This window comes from Rhinopithecus bieti, unplaced genomic scaffold (assembly GCF_001698545.2).
Source record: "Rhinopithecus bieti isolate Rb0 unplaced genomic scaffold, ASM169854v2 scaffold_26532, whole genome shotgun sequence".
Classification (NCBI taxonomy): domain Eukaryota; kingdom Metazoa; phylum Chordata; class Mammalia; order Primates; family Cercopithecidae; genus Rhinopithecus; species Rhinopithecus bieti.
Window position 1 is genome coordinate 3,518,729 of NW_016812934.1, and position 21,931 is coordinate 3,540,659.

At 39.8% G+C, this 21,931-nt stretch overlaps 1 long non-coding RNA gene across 2 annotated transcripts in view; it reads left to right on the top strand.

The window, feature by feature from the left end:
• Positions 1 to 17,160, top strand: part of LOC108512174 (uncharacterized) — a 38,772-nt gene extending 21,612 nt beyond the window's left edge. For both annotated transcript variants that reach the window (XR_001880520.1, XR_001880519.1), the window contains exon 5: positions 16,760 to 17,160. This is a non-coding gene — a long non-coding RNA (uncharacterized LOC108512174). The remainder of the gene's footprint in view (positions 1 to 16,759) is intronic.
• The last annotated feature ends 4,771 nt before the right edge of the window (positions 17,161 to 21,931 follow it).

Here is a 21,931-nt window from a genome sequence, read left to right on the forward strand (position 1 = left end):
TTTTTTTGAGCCGGAGTCTCGCTTTGCCGCCCAGGCTGGAGTGCAGTGGCCGGCTCTCAGCTCACTGCAAGCTCCGCCTCCTGGGTTTACGCCATTCTCCTGCCTCAGCCTCCCGAGTAGCTGGGAGGCCGCCACGTCGCCCGGCTAGTTTTTTGTATTTTTTAATGGAGACGGGGTTTCACCGTGTTAGCCAGGTTGGTCTTGATCTGCTGACCTCGTGATCTGCCCGTCTCGGCCTCCCAAAGTGCTGGGATTACAGGCTTGAGCCACCGCGCCCGGCCTATTATTCTTAGTATTATTTTTTTTTTGAGATGGAGCCTCACTCTGTTGCCAGTCTGGAGTATAGTGGTGTGATCTCAGCTTACTGCAACCTCCACCTCTCAGGTTCAAGTCGTGCCTTAGCCTCCTGAGTAGCTGGGATTACAGGCATGCGTCCAGTTAAGTTTTGTATTTTTAGTAGAGATGGGGTTTCACCATGTTGGCCAGGCTGGTCTCGATCTCCTGACCTCATGATCCACCTGCCTCGGCCTCTCAAAGTGCTGGGATTACAGGCGTGAGCCACCACACCCGCCCCCAATAGTTATTTTTTCTGCTGCTCTCCTTCTTGCCACCCTCCACCCTCAAGAAGACCTCAGCGTCGGTTGTTTCCTTCTTTGTGTTCACGAGTTCTCATCATTTAGCTTCCACTTATAAGTGAGAACATGTGATATTTGGTTTTCTGTTCCTGCGTTAGTTTGTTAAGGATAAGACTCTAGCTTCATCCACACTCCTGCAAAAGATATGATCTCATTGTTTTTTATGGCTGCATAATATCCCATGGTGTGCATGTACCACATTTTGTTTATCCAGTGTGTCACTAATGGGCATTTAGGTCAATTCCATGTCTTTGCCCTTGTGAACAGTGTTGCAATGAACATTCACATGCATGTGTCTTTATGGTAGAATGATATATATATTTTCCTCTGGGTATATATCCAGTAATGGGATTGCTGGGTTGAATGGTAGTTCTGCTTCTAGCTCTTTGAGGAATTGCCATACTGTTTTCCATAATGGTTGAACTAATTTACACTCCTGCCAACAGTGTATAAATGTTCTCTTTTCTCCTCAACCTCACTAGCATCTGTTATTTTTTGACTTTTTAATAATGGCCATTCTGACTGGTATGAAGTGGTATCTCATTGTGGTTCTGATTTGCATTTTTCTAATGATCAGTGATATTAACTCTTTTTTTTTTATATGCTTGTTGGCCACACTTATGTCTTCTTTTGAAAAGTGTCTGTTTCTGTCCTTTGTCCACTTTTTAATGGTGTTGTTTTTCTCCTATAAATTTGTTTAATTTCCTTATAGATGCTGGATATTAGACCTTTGTCAGATGCATAGTTTGAAAATATTTTCTCTCAATTCTGTAGGTTGTCTGTTTACTCTGTTAATAGTTTATTTTGCTGTGCAGAAGCTAATTTGATGAGATCCCATTTGTAAAATTTTGCTTTTGTTGCTATTGCTTTTGGTGTCTTTGCCATGAAATCTTTTTCCGTTCCTGTGTTCAGGATGTTATTGCTTAGGCTGTTTTATAGGGTTTTATAGTTTCGGGTTTTACATGTAAGTCTTTAATCCATCTTGAGTTGATTTTTGTATTAATATATGGTGTAAGGAAGGGGTCCAACTTCAGTCTTCCCCGTATGGCTAGTCAGTTATCCCAGCACCATTTATTGAATAGGGAGTCTTTTCTCCATTGCTTGTTTTTGTTAGGTTTGTCAAAGATCAGATGGTCATAGCAGACATCACGTTATCTGACTTCAAACTCTACTATAGGGCTACAGTAACCAAAACTTCATGGCACTGGTACAAAAACAGGAATATAGACCAATGGAACGGAATAGAGACCTCATAAATAGGGCTGATCTATACCTTTTTAAGTGCTCAGCTCAAAAGAAATAATTTTTTATAACATTATCTCAGGACATCTTTGAGGAAGCCTCAGTAAGTGATCTGCTGTTCCTCTGATAGCTACAGTGTTAGTCATAGTTTCTTCTTCCTGAACTGCTCACATGCTTGGCCCTGCAGAGGCCCTGCCTTAGTCTTGTGTTGTAAGAGAGTTGAAGAAGAACATGGGTTTCCTCCAGCCCCAGCCACATGCATCCTGTCTCCTCCTCAAGCACTAATTAATATTTTTCTTAGTCAACCACTGTATTGAATTGAACTCATTTATTCTTTTCACTCAACAAATATTTCTTCCGCAAATGTTGGAGGGCCTACTAAGTGAAAGGCAGAATGTATTACTTTCTGAGAGCTGACGTAACAGAGGATCACAGGTTTGGCAGTCAAAAACAAAGAAATGTTTGGTCTTACAGCTCTGGAGACCAGAAGTCCAAAATCAAGGTGTTGGCAGGTTGATTATTTCTGGAGGCTCTGAGGGAGAAAGCTCCTCATGCTTTTTTCTGAGCTTCTGATATTTCTTGGCAATCCCTGGAGCTCCTTGGCTTGTAGATCAATCACTACAATCTCTGCCTTCATCTTTACAATGCTTTCTTCTCTATGTCCTTGTGTCTTTCCTTTTTCTGTGCCTTACAAGGAGGCTGTCATTAGATTCAGGGCCCACCTTAATCTAATATGATCAAATGTTGAGCCTTACCTTAATCATATCTGTAATGACCCTTATTCCAAATAAGGTCACATTTTGAGGTTCTGGGTGGATATGAATTCTGGGGAAATGCTACTATACCCACTACACACATTAAGTTGGATTTGACTTGAAAAATTACTAGAGCTTTGGAGATCACATATTTGGGATTTACTCAGTGTGGCACAGATGTCTGACAAGTTAGGTATCATGTGAAGAAAGTTGAGATTGAAGCTCAGAACCCGAGGTTTGGCCAAATCCTCTGATCTGGTAGGATCAGAGCAAGGTCTTTAAACTGTGTCTGGGAGAATTCTAGGTCTTGAAAGGGCCATCAAAGGAAAGGGGAGGGAGGGTTAGGGAGCATCCAGGTAAATTACACTTTGATGAGAGCTGCTGGGCTTTTCTCTGTTTTGTATGTTGTGACTCTGTGTTAAGAATTGATTTGTAAAGAGTGTCCACTTCAGAAATGATAGAAAATTAGTGGCTAAGAACACCTCTTGCCCTAAACACTTATACTTATTTCAGAAGTAAGTTTTCAAGTAGGGTAACACATTATAGCTTTCAAAGTTTGCTGTGGAATTAACCCCATCATCTCCAAAGGACCTCAAGGCTCATGGGGCTGGTGAGTTTCGAAAGAAGGGAGGACATGAATAGCATTTAAATAGGTTGTAGGCCCAGATGCAGTGGCTCATGCTTGTAATCCCAGCACTTTGGGAGGCTGAGATGGGCGGATCACGAGGTCAAGAGATCAAGACCAATTGCTGTTCCAAGATGGACGAATAGGAATAGCTCTGGTCTGCAGCTTCCAGTGTGATTGACACAGAAGATGGGTGAATTCTGCATTTCCAACTGAGGTACCTGGTTCATCTCATTGGGAGTGGTTGGACAGTGGGTGCAACCCACGGAGGGTGAGCTGAAGCAGGTCAGGTCATTGCCTCACCTGGGAAGCACAAGGGGTTGGGGGATTTACCTTTTCTAGCCAAGGGAAGCTGTGACAGACTGTACCTGGAAAAATGGAACATTCCCACTCAAATGCTGTGCTTTTCCAATGGTCTTAGCAAATGGCACACCAGGAGATTATATCCTGTGCCTAGCTTGGTGGGTCCCACGCCCACAGAGCCTTGCTCACTGCTAGTGCAGCAGTCTGAGATTGACCTGCGAGGCAGCAGCCTGGCAGGGGGAGGTGCATCCACCATTGCTGAGGCTTGAGTAGGTAAATAAAGCAGCCTGGGAAGCTCGAACTGGGCGCAGCCCACAGCAGTGCTGCAAGGCTTGCTGCCTCTATAGACTCCACCTCTGGGGGCAGGGCATAGCTGAACAAAAGGCAGCAGAAACTTCTGTAGACTTAAATGTCCCTGTCTGACAGCTCTGAAGAGAGCCGTGGTTCTCCCAGCATGGTGTTTGAACTCTGAGAATGGACAGACTGCCTCCTAGGTGGGTCCCTGATCCCTGTGTAGCCTAACTGGGGGACTCCTCCCAGTAGGGGCTGACTGACACCTCATACAGGTGGGTGCCCCTCTGGGACGAAGCTTCCAGAGGAAGGATCAGGTAGCAATATTTGCTGTCCTGCAATATTTGCTGTTCTGCAGCCTCCACCAATGATACCCAGGCAAACAGGGTGTGGAGTGGACCTCCAGCAAACTCCAACAGACCTGCAGCTGAGGGACCTGACTGTTAGATGGAAAACTAACAAATAGAAAGGAATAGCATCAACATCAACAGAAAGGACATTCACACGAAAACCCCATCTGTAGGTCACCAACATCAAAGACCAAAGGTAGATAAAACCACAAAGACAGAGAGAAACCACAGCAGAAAAGCTGAAAATTCTAAAAACCAGAGCACCTTTTCTCCTCCAAAGGATCACAGCTCCTCCCCAGCAGTGGAACAAAGCTGAATGGAGAATGAATTTGATGAGCTGACAGAAGTAGACTTCAGAAGGTCAGTAATAACAAACTTCTCCAAGGTAAAGGAGGATGTTCAAAACCATGCAAGGAAGGCTAACCTTGAAAAAAGATTAGACGAATGGTTAACTAGAATAGAACAGTGTAGACGAAGACCTTAAGTACCTGATGGACTGAAAACCATCTGCATAAGAATACGTGATGCATGCACCAAGGCTCCTCAATACTGATCGATGCAGTTGGTAAGAAAGGGTATCAAGTGGGTTGAAGATGAAATTAATGAAATAATAACTTTACAAGGGATGTGAAGTGCCTCTTCCAAGAGAAATAGCAACAGCTGCTCCAACGAAATAAAAGCAGGACACAAACAAATGGAAAGAACATTCGCATGCTCACTGGAGTAGGAAGAATGCAATATCATGAAATGGCCATAACTGCCCAAGGTTAATTTATAGATTTGATGCCATGCCTCATCAAGGCTACCAATGAATTTCTTCACCAAAAAGAATGTGAAAAGAACTACTTTAAAGTTCAATATGGAACCAAAAGGAGCCGCAGCATTACGGGCAGGAGCAATCCTAAGCAAAAAGAACAAAGCCCTGGAGGCATCACGTTACGGCTGACTTCAAACTATACTACAAGGCCTATGTGAACCAAAGACAGCATCGTACTGGTAGCCAATACAGATATAGTATCGATCAGTGAACATAAACAGAGGCCTCAGAAACAACACCACACATCTACAACCATGTGATTTGACAACACCTGACAAAAAAAAGAAATTGGGAGAAGGATTTCCTATTTGAATAAATGGTGCTGGGAAAACTGGCTAGCCATATTGTAGAAAAGCTGAAACTGGATCCCTTCCTTACACCTTATACAGAAAGTTAAGTTGCAAGATGGATGAAAGACTTAATAGTTAGACCCTGAAATAAAAAACCCTAAAAAAACCTAGGCAATAAAATTCAGAATAGGCATGGGCAAGGACTTCGATAACTAAAGCACGCAAAAGCATGGCAACAAGAAGCCAAAATAGACAAATGGGATCCTAAGTAAACTAAAGAGCTTCTGACAGCATAAAGAAACTACCATCAGAATGAACAGGCAACCTACAGAAAGGGAGAACATTTTTGCAATCTAGCCATCTGACAAAGGGTTAATTTCCAGACTCTACAAAGAACTTAAACAAATTTACAAGAAAAAATGAAACAACCCCATCAAAAAGTGGGTGAAGGATATGAACAGATACTTCTCAAAAGAAGACATTTATGCAGCCAACAGACACATGAAAAAATGCTCATCACTAGTCATCAGAGAAATGCAAATCAAAACCACAATAAGATACCATCTCACACCAGTTAGAATGGCGAGCATTAAAATGTCAGGAAACAACAGATGTTGGAGAGGATGTGGAGAAATAGGAATGCTTTTACACTGTTGGTGGGAGTATAAATTAGTTCCTTAGTTTAACCATTGTGGAAGACAGTGTGGCGATTCCTCAGGGATCTAGAACTAGAAATACCATTTGACCCAGTCATCCCATTACTGAGTATATACCCAAAGGATTATAAATAATGCTACTCTAAAGACACATGCAAATACACGCAATAGCAAAGACTTGGAACCAACACAAATGTCCATCAATGATAGACTGGATTAAGAAAATGTGGCACATACACACCATGGAATACTATGCAGCCATAAAAAAGGATGAGTTCATATCCTTTGCAGGGACGTGGATGAAGCTGGAAACCATGATTCTGAGCAAACTATCACAAGGACAGAAAACCAAACACTACATGTTCTCACTCACAGGTGGGAATTCAACAATGAGAACACTTGGACACAGGGAGGGGAACATCACACACCGGGGCCTGTTGTGGGCTGGGGGGCTGGGGAATGGACAGCATTAGGAGAAATACCCAATATAAATGATGAATTAATGGGTGCAGCAAACCAACATGGCACAATGTATACTTTTGTAACAAGCCTGCACATTGTGCACATGTATCCTAAAACTGAAAGTATAATAATAATAAAAAAAAATTAAAAAAAAAAAAAGGAGAGAGCTCAAGACCATCCTGACCAACATGGTTAAAACCCGTCCCTACTAAAAAGTACAAAAATTAGCTGGGCATGGTGGTGCGTGCCTGTAGTCCCAGCTACTCGGGAGGCTGAGGCAGGAGAATTGCTTGAACCCAGGAGGTAGAGGGTTATAGTGGGCCGAGATCGCGCCACTGCACTGCAGCCTGGGCAACAAAGTGAGGCTCCGTCTCAAAAAAAAAAAAAAAAAAAAAAAAAAGGAAGGGAGGAGAGGAGAGGGGAGGGAAGGGGAAAGCAGAGGAGAGTTGGCTGTAAGGAAAGGTCTAGAGACCTTGAGGTGCTGCTCGGAAGGACGACCTCCTTTCATCACTATTTTGAAACTGGCAGCTTCACTAGGACTGTTGCTAGGGGTCATCAATATATTCTGAGAACAGAGCAAAGCATTTTATAAAAGGGTCCTTTCTCTCGAATGCTTAAGGGGTGAATGTTCCCAGCTTAGAGTCAAGCTCATTCATTGCCATCACACTGGCAAATGACTAGTAAACATGAATAGTATTTAAATAGGTTTTAAGAAGTGGACTCAGGCTGAGGTACCATGGTGATTATTCAGGGAAATGGGGAAAGCTTCTTTAACTCAGATTTGGGCTTCTAAGCTCTTTAGCAACCCCAAAGCAGTGAGATTGTTAAAGTTATAGAGGCTTTCTGGACCCTCACATCTGTTTATGAATAACCTCAAACCCTAAGCTAAGCAAATCTATTTAACTCAATGTAATTATAAATATGAGCTTTTATTATTCAAATGACTTCTTCATATGCCGGGAAAACCACCTTGCAAAGCTTATTAAGAACCACAGAACAGAAATCTTTGTTCTCACGAATGACAGATGTCTTAAAGCAAAACAAAGCAAAATAATAACAAAATACCCAACATCCTCCAAATGGCAGCTTTTTATACTTGATGAAGAATAGATATTTGACCTCCAAACCAGTGACACATTTGGAAGGGAAAAAATGACTGTTTGGCCACTTGCTGCTCCATTTTGATTAATAGGCTTCTCCTTCAGTTGGTTTGGGACCCACATAATTTAGTATTTCCGTTGAGATCATGTGGAGTCAACTCTGACATCCCCTCACCTTCCCTTCCTCTCCTCCCCACCTACCTTACCAGCACCACCAAATAAAGAGTAATTGTAAATTCTACATTCTCTGATGTTACTTTGATCTTAAGGGCATTCTTAGTGATGTTGGATTCTCATTCTGTAGTTTCTAATTAGTTTTGTTGCCTTGATTTAAATTTGTCTTTTTGGAGATGGAACTGGAAAAGGAGATTAAAGCACATGCCGCCATCAAAGTGTGTCTGTTCAGAATGAGTTTAACCACGAGCACTGGTGGCTTGGTCAGGAGGCTATGTGTCAGGGAGATCATAGAGAGATGAGGGTGTGTTTCCAAAGGTGGGCTGGTGCAATCTTTGATTCTCTTCAACGGGCAGTTAAGACAAGGTGGTGAAAGACACACGGTCTGGGTACAATTCAGTTTCATCACTTTTTAGTTGGTGACCTCAGACAAGGTCCTAGGCTCTCTGTCATAAACATCACATGAGTCAGCATGTGTAAAGCATATGGAACTGTACTTAGCACTTTGTAAATGTTGTCTATTAAGCCAGACAAGGATTCTGTCATCATCTTCACGATCAATCAATCAGTTGGCTAATTTCAGATACTGGTATGACATAAGGAATAGAAAAGGGACAAAGGCCCAGCTGGGGAAAAGAGCTTGGTGTGTGGGGTTAAAAAGGAAAGTAGAGCTAGAGCTAGAAAGAGGGGAGAAGAGTGGGAGGTTAGGTGAGGGAAGCAGGCAGGGACCAGACCAGAAGGGATCTCTCTCACTCTAGTAAGGAAATTGAATTCTAGCCAAATGTACTGAGAATTCATAGAAGCGACACAATCTGATGTATGCTTATGAAAGATCGCTTGTTTGCGTGTGGACCATGAGTTGTAGAGACCCAGACACAGAATCCGGAAGACCATTCAGGACACTGGAACTGTGGAAAGGATATGGGGATTAGAATGGGAAAATTTGTGTTTGACAGGGAATGTGGTTTTAGGGGAAGCTTTAGGAACCTTGCTTTTCTCAGTAAGAAACATGGAAGACAATAATACTTACCTTGCAGGGTTGTTATAAGAGTGAAATGAGATCATGTATATGGAAATGTTTGGTGAAGTGTAATGATAAACAAACACCAGTTCTTAACATTACTACTACTAGTACCTACATCTGTTTTTCAACATGTGGTTCTCATATCATCTGTGTTAGAATCATCTGAAGCATAAGCACAGAAGTTTTAGTTCAGACTTCCAAATTTCCACCTAACTTTTCTAGTCACCAATACTATTCCAAATGAGGGATTGCAGTGTAGTGGTGAAGAATGGGGCAGGACTACCTGTTTCTAATTCTGGTTCTGCCTCCTTAACTTTCATTACCTCTCTGTGTCCCAGTAAGCCTCATCTGTAAAATGGGAATGATAATTAGTACATGTATTTTCTGGGGGTTTTGAAAAGGGAAATGGATTAGTACATTTAAAAGACTTAGAATAGAGATTAACTCATGGTAAGCACTAAATGAATGTTAACCATTGTTAACAGGAAAAGTCTGATTGGGTGCGGATGTTAACACTGGACGCAAACATTCAAGACTGACCTCTTAACATGCAAAGACACAGTCCTTGTTTGTGAAGTGCTTACAGTCTTGCAGAGGTGATATATAAATAGGTCAATACATTGCAGGGTAATAATTGGCACAATAAACATTAAAAGAAATAACCATACATAATAGGACATTCACACTGATGACTTTGGGTTTTAAGTTGTATTACATGCCAGTCTCTTTTTATTCAGGCTTAGTTTAATATTCATCTGTCTTTAGACTCGTTAAACCTGGCTAACTTGTCTGGCAGTTAAAATCCCATTTAAATATTTGGTTTTGAGAAATGAGCCTTGGAGAAGAAAAAGGATTGCTTTACTTCCTTTATTTTTCTCATATACTTCCTTCTAGTTTGTGTTCCAGTAAACATTTATATTTATAGCTGACTGAATAAGCTTGCTTCAGCTTTAAAGAATTCAATGCAGTCTGGCTTTAGATGTGAAAACATTAGCTAAGCTAAAAGTATGAGGAGCAAGCAGAGTGTAAGTTGGAGGCTTGGAGAAATGATCTTTAAGAGTTTTGCTCTGGGTGTGGACTTTTTAATTTAGTGTTGAGTTGTTTTTAATATGTTCCATGCAATAATTTATTAAACACCTATTGTGATAGAAGACAGATTTACTTCTTTAGAAATTTTGCATGAATTTCAGGAGCCTTAATATATCCAAAAATGCAATATATAATCAGGTGGGTTATGATGAGGCATGGATTATGTGTGCCGTAAGCATTTAGAGAGGGAAAAGAGTCAGGAGAAGTGTCACAGAGACAATGGTTCTTGAGCTGGAACTAGGAGGAAGTTTAAGAAAGAATACATAAAATCGGCTGGGTGTGGTGGCTCATGCCTGTAATCCCAGCACTTTGGGAGGCCAAGGCGGGTGGATCATCTGAGGTCAAGAGTTTGAGACTAGCCTGGTCGACATGGTGAAACCCTGTCTCTACTAAAAATACAAAAGAATTAGCCAGGAGTGGTGGCGGGTGCCTGTAATCCCAGCTACTTGGGAGGCTGAGGAAGAAGAATTGCTTGGACCCAGGAGGTGGAGGTTGCAGTGAGCCAAGATTGCACCATTGCACTCCAGCCTAGGCGACAAGAGCAAAACTCCATCTCAAAAAAACCAAACAAAAACAAAAACAAACAAAAAAAGAATATGTAAAATATTTTGATAAAGAGACATTCTAGTACTTAGCATAGGATATCTAAACAAAACAAATATTACTTTTTTGATAAGTCATAACATATAATGAGATAACATTTTTGAAAATGTAATCCATCCCTACATTTCTGGAACTGATTTTTTCATCCTGGACAAAGCATTTTATACATTGATTAAGTTTTTAGATTTTATGGGAGCAATGTACATTGAAGTCAAGAGTATGGGCTCTAAGTACCATATTGCTTGAGGTTTGAAATATGGACTGTATTGGTTCTGTGTCATCTAGGGAAAGTTAAATAAACCTCCCTAAGTCTTATTTTAAAAAAATGATAATAACAATAATATTTACCTCATAGATTTTTTTACTGAAGGTTAAATGGAGTTAATGCATATAAGTAATTTAACACTAATAAATGATGATTCTTTAGAAGTATTATTTTCAATAAGTATAGAGTATCTAAAAAGATAAATATTAGCTTTTAATATTAAAATTCTTGAGATATGCTTATCCTTAAAAAACAATTATAACAACTTGCAATTTATGATCCAAACTTTTTCTTACAAATAAACAAAGTCCCTGTAGGCTATGATGAAAATTGAGAAAAGCTTCTCTCCAGTTGCCACCTACTGTTACTTCCCAGGATTCAGCATCTCAACTCCTTAGCACACAAACACAAACCATTTTGCTTGGTGAGTTATCAATGGCATATTTAGACATAGGATTGGGTAGAAGTTATGATCAGATCAATTCAAATCGTATATTTATTTATTTATTCGTTTATTTATTTTGAGGATGAATCTCACTGTGTTGCCTAGGCTGCAGTGCAATGGCACGATCTTGGCTCACTGCAACCTCCACCTCCCAGGTTCGAGTGATTCTCCTACCTCAGCCTCCCGAGTAGCTGGGACTACAGGCGCCCACCACCATGCCTGGCTAATTTTTGTATTTTTAGTAGAGACGGGGTTTCGCCATGTTGGCCAGGCTGGTCTCGATTTTCTGACAGGTGATTTACCCACCTCGGCCTCCCAAAGTGCTGGGATTACAAGCGTGAGCCACTGTGCCCAACCCAAATCATTTTTCTATTTAAGCACTCTACTCAAGGGAAGAACATGATGGCCATATTTTTCTTAAATATTACCATGGTAAAACTGAGTCTCAGGGAAGTTAAAGCCTTCCGAGATTTATACACTGACTATTCAGTCAAACCAGGAATATAGTGATAAAAATTTCCCATTCCATAGCACCACATTTTCCTTCCAAATATGTCCATGGCTATCCAAGTCATGTCTGCCCTCTTACTACCAGTTGAATCCTTGCAGTCTGGTTTCCATCCAAATCTGCTAGGAAAGGCTTAGGAGGTAACCAGTGTGTTTTGAATATAATCAAATTCTCTTTGGCCCCAGAGAGCATTTGATATAGTCATCCTTTTCTCCCTGAATGCTTGCTAGTGTAGGCTTCCTTGACATGGCACAATTGGCCTATCATCTTTTTCCTAAAGTTTAGCTGTTGACATAGCATCTTCCATTTCTTTTTGCCATTTCAACATTCTGCCTGTACTATGCTTTAGTCAATAATTTTCTTTATACACTGATTTTTTATTAAAACTGAATTAGATCTACTTAATAAGTAGGAAAATGCCTTAATGGCAATACTACAGAAAAATAAGACTAATATCAATGGCCGTAAACAGGAGATGATTATTAAGATACATAGGATTTTTGTTTGTTTTTAAGAGACAGTGTCTCACTCTGCTGCCCAGACTGGAATGCAGTGATGTAACCATGGCTCCCTGTAGCCTTGACCTCCTGGGCTCAGGCAATCCTCCCATCTCAGCCTTCCAAGTAGCTGGGACTACAGGCACATGGCACCATGCCTGGCTAATTTTTAAATTTTTTTTAGAGATGGGGTCTTGCTATGTTACCTAGTCTCATCTCAAACTCCTGGCCTCAAGTGATTCTCCTATTTCAGCCTCTCAAAGGGCTGAGATTACAGGCCCGAGTCATCATGCCTGGCCATGAATAGGATTTGAACAAAACAAATCCTTAATTTCTAGTTAGACAATCAATGTTTTCTGCTGAGAACATTGAACCTGAAGTCTGTACTCTTTCTGTTACAGAGGGAGTTTAACAAATTTTAAAGAGGCGTTTCAGAGCCTAACTGAAATTTTCTCCTTAATGTGATCCCTGGGATAGCTACGGTGTTTTCTTGATATAATCAAAGGTACAAAATGAAATTCATATGCCCTTTAAAATAATATTTTTTACCACTAGTCATCCTGGCTTCACTCTTCAGGAAACACAAACATACAAATGAAACCCAAGTCCCTCCGCCTGGCAACAGAGGTCCCCAAATGGAACTCAATTCTTGTTTTTGTCACCATTGTTATTATTTCTCTACACACATCATTTCCTATGGTGAAACTGTACTACTCCTCCTTTCTGTTTATATCTGAAACTTTCCACACCTTCCCCACACTTTTTCCTCATACTGGAATGTCACCTCAAATGCACAATTCTCTATGTATTGTCAAATGCTACTTGAAGCCTTTCTTGATTTCCTAACTTGAAGCAATTGCTATTTTGGGGGGAGGGGCGGTTTAAGAACTTACACTTCCCTTGGGCTACTTCATTATTGACCTTATCACCCAATGTTGTAATTTTCTACATTTCTCTTTGGTAGTGGAGTTCATGTTCCTTTAGTTATTCCTATTCCTTTAGTTATTCTTATTCCAGCTATGTGCTAGCTAAATATTTGTATTCCAGCTATGTGCTAGCACATAGTAGGCACTTGGAAAATATCCACAGACTTGCATGAATTTGACCATATTAAAGTTGGGTTGAGTTTGGGTGAAGGTACCTTATCTGTACTTAGCTGTACGCAGTATGATAGAAAGGAAACTTAGGAAACTTGTCTGTGAATCAGGACATCTGAATTTTTACCCTGCTAAACTGAACAATTAATTAATTTATCTGACTATTTGTGATGATACCAAATCTGTCCCTGTTTATATATGGGGTGTGGGGAGAGGTTCAGGTACTGTGTACTTAAAGGGGCTGGGACAAATGCCACTGAGAGAGGAAGGAGGACTGGATGGAGTTCCAAAGATAACCCTGCCCAGGGGCAGTCATTGGTCATTATTTGCCCTGTGTACTCAAGCTTTTCCTGCCCATTAGTTTATTTTATTTATAAGAGTAAAGGCATTTATTCTTTTAACAATAAAGGCACACCCTCCTTTAAGAGACAAAAACACTGTACTCAACCTAGTTTATTTTCTCATGTCTAAACTTCCTGTTTGTCATCTATAATAGGGAGATAATAATGGTATCTACCTTCCAGAGTTAATGTGATGATTAAATGAGATAACCTGTGAAAGATTTAATCGGTGTTGAGTACATAGCAAATGCTCAATAAAATATTAGTTTATTATTTTTACATATTAAACTGTATCTGAAAAACATATTGAGCAACTCAGATTAAGCATAAGACATATAACCCTAATGTTATATACATTCTTTGTTTATTCATTTTAGAGACACGGTCTCGTCCTGTTACCCAGGCTGGAGTACAGTGGTGCAGTCACAGCTCTCTGCAACCCGTAATTTTTGAGCTCAAGAGATCTTCCTGCCCCAGCTTCCTGAGTAGCTGGGACTACAGACACATGCCATCATGCTCAGCAATTTTTAAATTTTTGTAGGGATGGGGTCTCACTATGTTGCTCAGGCTGGAATTCCAGGTGTGAGCCACCAAGCCCAGCCAACATACATTCTTATAACTAATGAAATGAAATTTGGTTAGTAAAATTTGAATTTGTTCCTGTGTATGTAAATCTCTGCTCCTCCTCTCTGTATCTACTAAACTATATCTCTTTCCAAGGCTTCCGATATCAGTGAACAAACAACCCATAAGCACTGTTCACCTGCAATCAAAACATTGCTTTTCTTCAGAGATGCTCAAGGAAAGCCCTAAGGAAGAGAAATCAGCAGGGGGAGTGGAGAGATGGGGCAATGTGAGGAAGACAGGCTTGATTTCCTCTGTACCTTAGGCACTTTGCTCTGACATGGTTATTTTACTTTCTGGATAATTTTAATCTCACCCATGACAATGTTTATGTCTCTGTTGAGCTAACACTAAGTATTTAAGGCCTTTTTGGCCACTCAGTCTCACATACGTGTTGCTAAAATAAAAAGACATAAGGCTCCTTATTGTCTATATTTGAATTAGCCATGATTCTCTCTTATTATTATCATTATTTGTTTCTGTCTTTGGTCTCTTTTCTCTTCGTTCACCCTCCACCCCACTCTGCACTTTGCTAACAACCATTTGGATTTATTATTAGTTTTCTGGCTGTTTGTTTGATGATCATTAGTTTGTAGTCTATGCTGAAATCTGATTCATGAGTCTTCTTTCTTTATACCCTCTGAGTTCATTCCATGATATCTCTGCCTCCACTTGTTATTGCTCTGAAATCTCCTGTCTTATTTACTCCAACGGCTTCAATAAAATCTATGGCTACTTCTTCTTTCATTCCCTTTAATCACTTTTAGGCAGTCATTATGCTTGAATATTTAGCCTCCCTTGATTTTCACTTGCACATAACAGTTTAGTTAAGACCGTGAGGTCAAATACCCTTTATAGCTTTCTCATTCCTCTTTTTCCTTTGTCATGCTTCGTTGCTCCTGCATATAATTTTCTTAGAAATTTCCCCGGAGTGACTTTCTAAGATGTGCCTCTATTTTTTTTTCCTTAGGCTATAGGCTTTCTATTTCACTGCTTAGTATTTTTTCATCTCCTTCTGCTTATATTTACTGTCACTTCTCTCATTTTCTTTCCTACTTTCACTCACTAATAAACACAGTTTTGATTCTTTATTCAATCTTCTAATTTAAGGAAGTGAATAAAATAGTGGACAAAGAGGTTTTCAATTGCAGCTACTCCAAAATTTCTCTTACATTACGTTAGATTGTAGAGAAAAAAGAAATGTTATTAATTAATATATGAAGGACCATCGTGGCAAGTCATCCACACAAACTAGAAGAAAGCAAAACGTTATTTTTGTATGCAGGACTCTGGCCATGAGATGACTAAGAAACAAAGGTGAATGTCTGGATCTCTGAATTTGGGAAGGTAATGTGGGAAAGAGCTTTGCTATTCAAATCATGGTCCATGGGCCAGCAGCATGGACATCACCTAGATGCTTGTTAGAAATGCAGAATCTTTGGTTCCACATCAGACCCACACAATTGGAATCTGCATTTCTAACAGATGTATTCACATTAAAATTTGAAAGCACTGGCATAGAGGAAAGAATCCTTAAAATTCAGATCAAGCTCAGCTCTAGCATTTCTTAGGCAGACTTTGAGTAAGTTACTTAACCTCTTTGAATTTCTGTTTGCTCACCCATGAAATGTGAGTAATAATACCTACTAACCTTTAAAATTGTTGTAGGGAACAGAAATAAAATATGTACAATTCCGTGGCAGTCAATAAATAGTAACAATTATACTTGTGGATTCCTTAAAAGAATAGAACAGGAAGGAGATTTCAGCTTCTCTAACTACATTTTAAATTTGTAGTCACTAAACGGGGAAAATATCTGGTTAAAAGTATGTACGCAAACCGGAAAAATTGATTAGATGTGAACTCTAGTAACACTGCAGGAGCTTCTCTTTAGTAACAAGAATAATGACTGACTTGACTTGGGTTTGAGTCTCAATTCACTTACTAATAATGAGAGATTGGGCGAGTCACAGAAACTTTTTGTCCTCAATTTTCTCATCTATAAGACATGGGAAATAATATTTGATTCATAGATTTGCTTTGAGAATGAAAATTATGTGATTACATATATATTCCTCCTCCCATTGATCCATCTATCCATTCATTTGACATATAGTTACTGCTTGTTATGTTCTGGGTGCTGGGGAAAGCATGAAAGATTTAAAAGTGAATGAGACATAGTTCTATCCAGGAGCTTATTCTTTTTAGAAGGCTATGTGTCAGTTTTAGCTACTGGTGATTTTTAAACACATCATAAATGCCAGGCACCACATCAAACACATTACGTTATTCTACTTGTTTCTCAGGAACACTGAGGCTTAGAGAGGCTAAGTAACTTGCCCACGGGCATTCAGTTAGGAAGTGGCAGACACAAAATACAATACACCCTACTAGTTTAAGTTATAGAGCAAGCACTATGCAAAAGTAAACTATTATGATCAAGGCAGAAGGAAAGAACCAAAAACTAGGTGGTTTTATTGTAGACTCCCCCGCCACTAGATTCCCTGTTTGCATCTTTTGCTAAGAAATGAATTCCTTCCACTGTGTGCTGTTTTCTCTTGTACAGATGCCTCCCAGCTGGAGCTGGGACTGAGAAGTCACCTGCAGAATGTTGAGACTCACTCTCCTTCCATCCCCATAAGAAGAAAAAAAAATCTTCTGTGGTTAAATTTCATGAGCCATTTAACTCTCCAGCAGCCATTTGGTCTCTGCTGTTTCTGTTTTGTGGATGAATTTATTTTATGTGTTATTTCCCCCTTAAATTTTAAGGATATGTATCTTCATGAAAAGAACAAAGGAAGAAAAACAACTTGTAAATTATCACAAGAAAAACCCCTGCTAAAAGCAATAAGTTTGCTGACAGATGGCAGAATCAGTTGAAAAGCGAGTACCATATTTACTAAGTCTAACCCATTTAGTAAGCCAAAAAAGTGTTATCTAATTCTATCCCCTGTGTATGCATGTGTTTTGGAATAAACAGATGCCTAATGAGGAATGTGTCTGGTGTAGTTTTGCAGGAACCTGGATAAACCCAGGTTCTGATTCAGGGTTTGATTTTGAAAAATATCAGTGTGCAAAGTTGAATCTGTTGTAAATAAAGTTGTCAGAGCAAAAACAGCATTAAAATGCTGTCAAAGCAACAATATTACTTAAAAAAAAACACACCACAGATTATTATACCACATACATTTGCTTTTCAAAATCATTTTATTATTTATATAGTTTTAGAACAACTTAAAAGTTTTTTTTTTTTTTAAGTATACATATCAGGAAACCAGGATGTGTGCCTGGCCAGTCTAACCAATTTGGATATTATCAAGCTTTTTACAAAAAGATGTGAAAATAGTTCATCAAAACATACATTTGCTTATAATGCGTGGAACATGGCTAAGATACAACCTCCCCACCTGCCCACCCTGATCTCTTTTCCTTCAAAGCTCCAGTTTTCTAAAAGAAAGAAATGCTAATCCTACTACTGTCTTATTTTGAATACCGAATTTTGAGACTGTGTATTCAGATGAAGATGTATCATGATCGAGTCTAAGTCACAAAGAATAAATAAAGTCTGGAATGCTGTATACTTAAAAGGAATTTAGAATAGACTCAAATTCTAAGTGAGCACATGTACCATGGTCTCTAGAAGGTGGACTTATTGGTTATTATTTAATGCCTCTGTGAGTTTCCTCAAGAATAATATTGAGACTGGTGATTTGCACAGGGTCAGCATAGGCCTAAGTATTACTCACTAGGTAGCCAACACATATGGTGGAAGGAGCCAAGGAATCAAGCAATCTTCCTTCCTTCCTTCCTTCCTTTCTTCCTCCTTCCTTCCTTCCTTCCTTCCTTCCTTCCCTCCTTCCTTCCCTCCTTCCTTCCTTCCTTCCTTTCCCTTCCTTCCCTTCCCTTTCCCTTCCCTTTCCTCCCTTCCTCCCTTCCTCCCTCCCTCCCTTCCTTCCTTCCTTCCTTCCTTCCTTCCTTCCTTCCTTCCTTCACTCCTTCCTTCCTTTTCCTTCCTTCCTTCCATTTCCTTCCTTTCTTCCTTTTCATTCCTTCTTTAAAATAAATCATTTCTTTAATCTGGAAATATGATTAATTAATCAATCAATATTTCACAAAGAAAACTTCAAAATAAGAAGTAGAGCTAGAGATAAAGAAAACATGCCATAATGACAAAAGGGTTAATCCATTAAAATGCATCAGTCCTTAATATGTATGCATCTAATAAAAAATTTCAAAGTATATGAACCAAAAATGCCAGAAATAGAAAGACAAATAGAAAAGAACACAATCAAAATTGAGCATTTTAATACTCTTTCCTCAGTAATTGATTGAACAGACAGACAGTGAGGGAGAAAAGATATAGACATGAACAACGATCAACTTAGCTTAATTGGCATTTATAGAATTCTACACCTAATAATAGCAGAATATACATTCTTTTCAATGTACATAGAGCATATGGCATCTCACTGTTTTTTTGTTCCTTTGTTTGTTTTAGATGAGGTCTGGCTACGGCACCCAGGCTGGAGGTCAGTGGCTCGATGATAGCTCACTGTAGCCTCAAACTCCTGGGCTGAAGCAATCCTCCTGCTTTAGCTTCAAGAGTAGCTGGGACTACAAGTGTGACCCATCACACCTAGATACTTTTTAAAATTTGTTGTGGAGACAGAGTCTCATTATGTTGCCCAGGCTAGTTTGGAACTCCTGGGCTCAAGCAATCCTCCTGCCTTGGCCTCCCAAACTCCTGGGATTATAGGCATGAGCCACGGTGCCCAGCTCCTCAAATGCTTATTGAGTTTTAATTTTCATTTTTATAGCCAATGAGCATAAGCACACATTAATATGTTTAGTGGCTATTTTGCTACTGATATAGATGCTCTTGGTGCCCTGTTCAGATCTCCTTAATCAGGATAGTGCAACTTTATCTCAGCTGCTGATAATAGCTTGTATTTGCTTCTTCTTAGAGGATTGCCATGGGCTGATGGGAGCCACATAAGCTTATATAAATCAACTTGCTTGGATCCCCCAGAAGATGATACAGCCCATAGCCAGTGACTGATTGATGTGAGGTGCAACAGTACAGCTACCTTGTGTCTGGGCAGAGCAAGCTCTGCGGTACAATTCATGCTGCAGAGTTCCTTACAGGATGAGGTTGAGGCTAGACTTTTTAAAAAGGATAGAATAAAAGCAAAGTGCTTGGCTTTTCCTTTTTCCCATGCCTGCCAGGGATGAGAGCTGTGTGGAAGAGGGCAGTAAGGTGAGGGGTGTCGCCAATTCTTCCACTTCCACACATCTAAAAAATGTAATGAAACAGACTTGAGCCTTCTACTCACTTTAGTCCTTGTTTCTTTAAGGAAGAAACTGCTGAGTGATGAGATAATCTGTTGTCTGCTTTTTCTCAAAACAATGACGCACTGCATTAGAGCAAGGGTACCCAACCCCTGGGCCGCAGATGGGTACTGGTGTTTGGTTTGCTAGCAACCTGGCTACACAGCAGGAGGTGAACTGCAGCCAAGCGAGCATTACCACCCGAGCTCCACCTCCTATCAGATCACCTGGAGCATTAGATTCTCACAGGACCGTGAACCTTATTGTGAACTGTGCATGCAAGGAATTTAGGTTGGCACTCCTTATGAGAGTCTAATGCTTGATGATCTAAGGTGTAACAGTTTTATCCCAAAACCAGTCCCCCAGGGCCCCCCACCACTTCATCCCCCAACTCGGTCCTTGGAAAAATTGTCTTCCACAAAACTGGTCCCTGGTGCCAGAAACATTGGGGACAGCTACCTTAGAGGATCAGAACAATCTTGATTTCCTTCATTTGGAATCCACAAACCTTTTAACCATAGTTACCAACTGGTCTTGGTTACTTTCTTAAAGCGGGCAGAGCTAATCCTCTAAAACTAGTTAGTAACACACATTTTCCAGGCAATAGCCAGTGCTTTCTCCTTTCTAAAATACAGAAAGTTCTAGCTCGTGTAAAGGTCCCAGAGGAATTTCTTGACTTTTGTATGGGTAAGTTAAACCAAGATTCAAGTATGCAGCTTCCTCTTTTTTTTTTTTTTTTGCTTTCCAGTAATTTGCTGAGCTGTGCTGTGTTGCTTGGCAAGCTACTTAACCTTTCTGAACCTGAATTTTAAAAACTCCAAAATATTTGACACATTTCTCCCAAGGCGCCAGTGGAATTAGCGAATGAGTCAGCAAATTTGTTTTATGATTCCTGGAAAAGTAAGCTCATAGTTTTTATAAGCACTGAGCAATGTAAAATAAATCTTATCAAACACTTTGCCATCTGTCCTACTGTACTATTTTAAATGAATACTCCAGTATTTCTGTTATTTATGTGCTTATTTCATTTATGCCTTTCCTCTTTCTAGAAAGCCAACTTATATAGCCTTCCTTTGAGGAAGTCTGGAAAAGCCAAACCTTGAATAGTGTGCATATCATACTGTACTGGTTCTTTCTCTCTCTCTCTCTCTCTCTCTCTCTCTCTCTCTCTCTCTCTCTCTCTCTCTCTCTTTCTTTCTTTCTTTCTTTTTCTTTCTTGTTTTTGAAACAGGCTCTCACTCTGCCGCCCAGACTGGAGTGCAGTGGCATGATCATAGCTCACTGCAGCCTTGACCTCCTGGGCTCAAGTGATCCTTCTGCATCAGCCTCCAAGTAGCTGGGACCACAGGTGCAGGCTACCACCCCTGGCTGATTTTATTTTTGATAGAGTCAGAGTCTCCCTGTGTTGCTCAGGCTGGTCTCAAACTCCTGGGCTCAAGCCATACTCCCACTTCAGTCCTCCAAAGTGCTGGGATTACAGGTGTGAGCCACCACACTTGACCTCTATTTTTTTTTTTTTTGATTGAGAGGCAAAAATATATTCAATCTGTTAAAACTTCAAATACGCACAGGTATGACTTAGACCAGGGACCAGATAGTATGTATTTTTGGCTTTGCAGGTCATGTGGTCTCTGTGATGGCTATTTAAATCTGCCTTTGTAGCATGAAAGCAACCACAGACAAGGTATAAATGAATGAGCATGACTGTATTCTAATAAACTTTATAAAAACAGCGAGCTGGATGGCCTACGGGCAGTAGTTGGCCAACCTGTGACTTAGTTGGTGGAAGAATTCCATATTCATTCTACCTGCTGCCCCAATGCACATGAACGCCTTGCTTCCACCACACACACACATTCTCATATCCTTTATTTATCTGTGGTTTTGTGCAAAACCTTTAAGAGTTTTTTCTTTTTCCTGTATGTATTAATGTAGCAAAACAATCTCACAGAGAAATTAGCTCCATGTAATATTCAGCTGTTGGATAATAATAAAAAAAGAAAAGTGGTTTTCTCCATCTGAGCACTTCAATCTGTTATTGCCACCATCCCAAAACAACTGAGTCTTCCTACCTTTTCACTTTCAAATTTTAAAATTTTATCTTTAGTCATTTTAATTTTACTTTTAATTTTACTTAAAATTTGTTTCACTAAACTTTTTATTTTCAAAAATTTCAAACCTACAGAGAGGCACAGTGAATACCCATACAATATCAACCTGAATCTACCAGTTATTGACATCTTGCAAGATTTACTTTATTTCTTTCACATATATTTACTTTGCCTAATTATTTGAAAGTAAGTTGCAGATACACAAGTATTTTGACAACACTTGACCCCTTTATACTTTAACATATATCCCCTTAGAACAAGGATGTTTCCTTGCATAAACACAGCATCGCCACACTCCC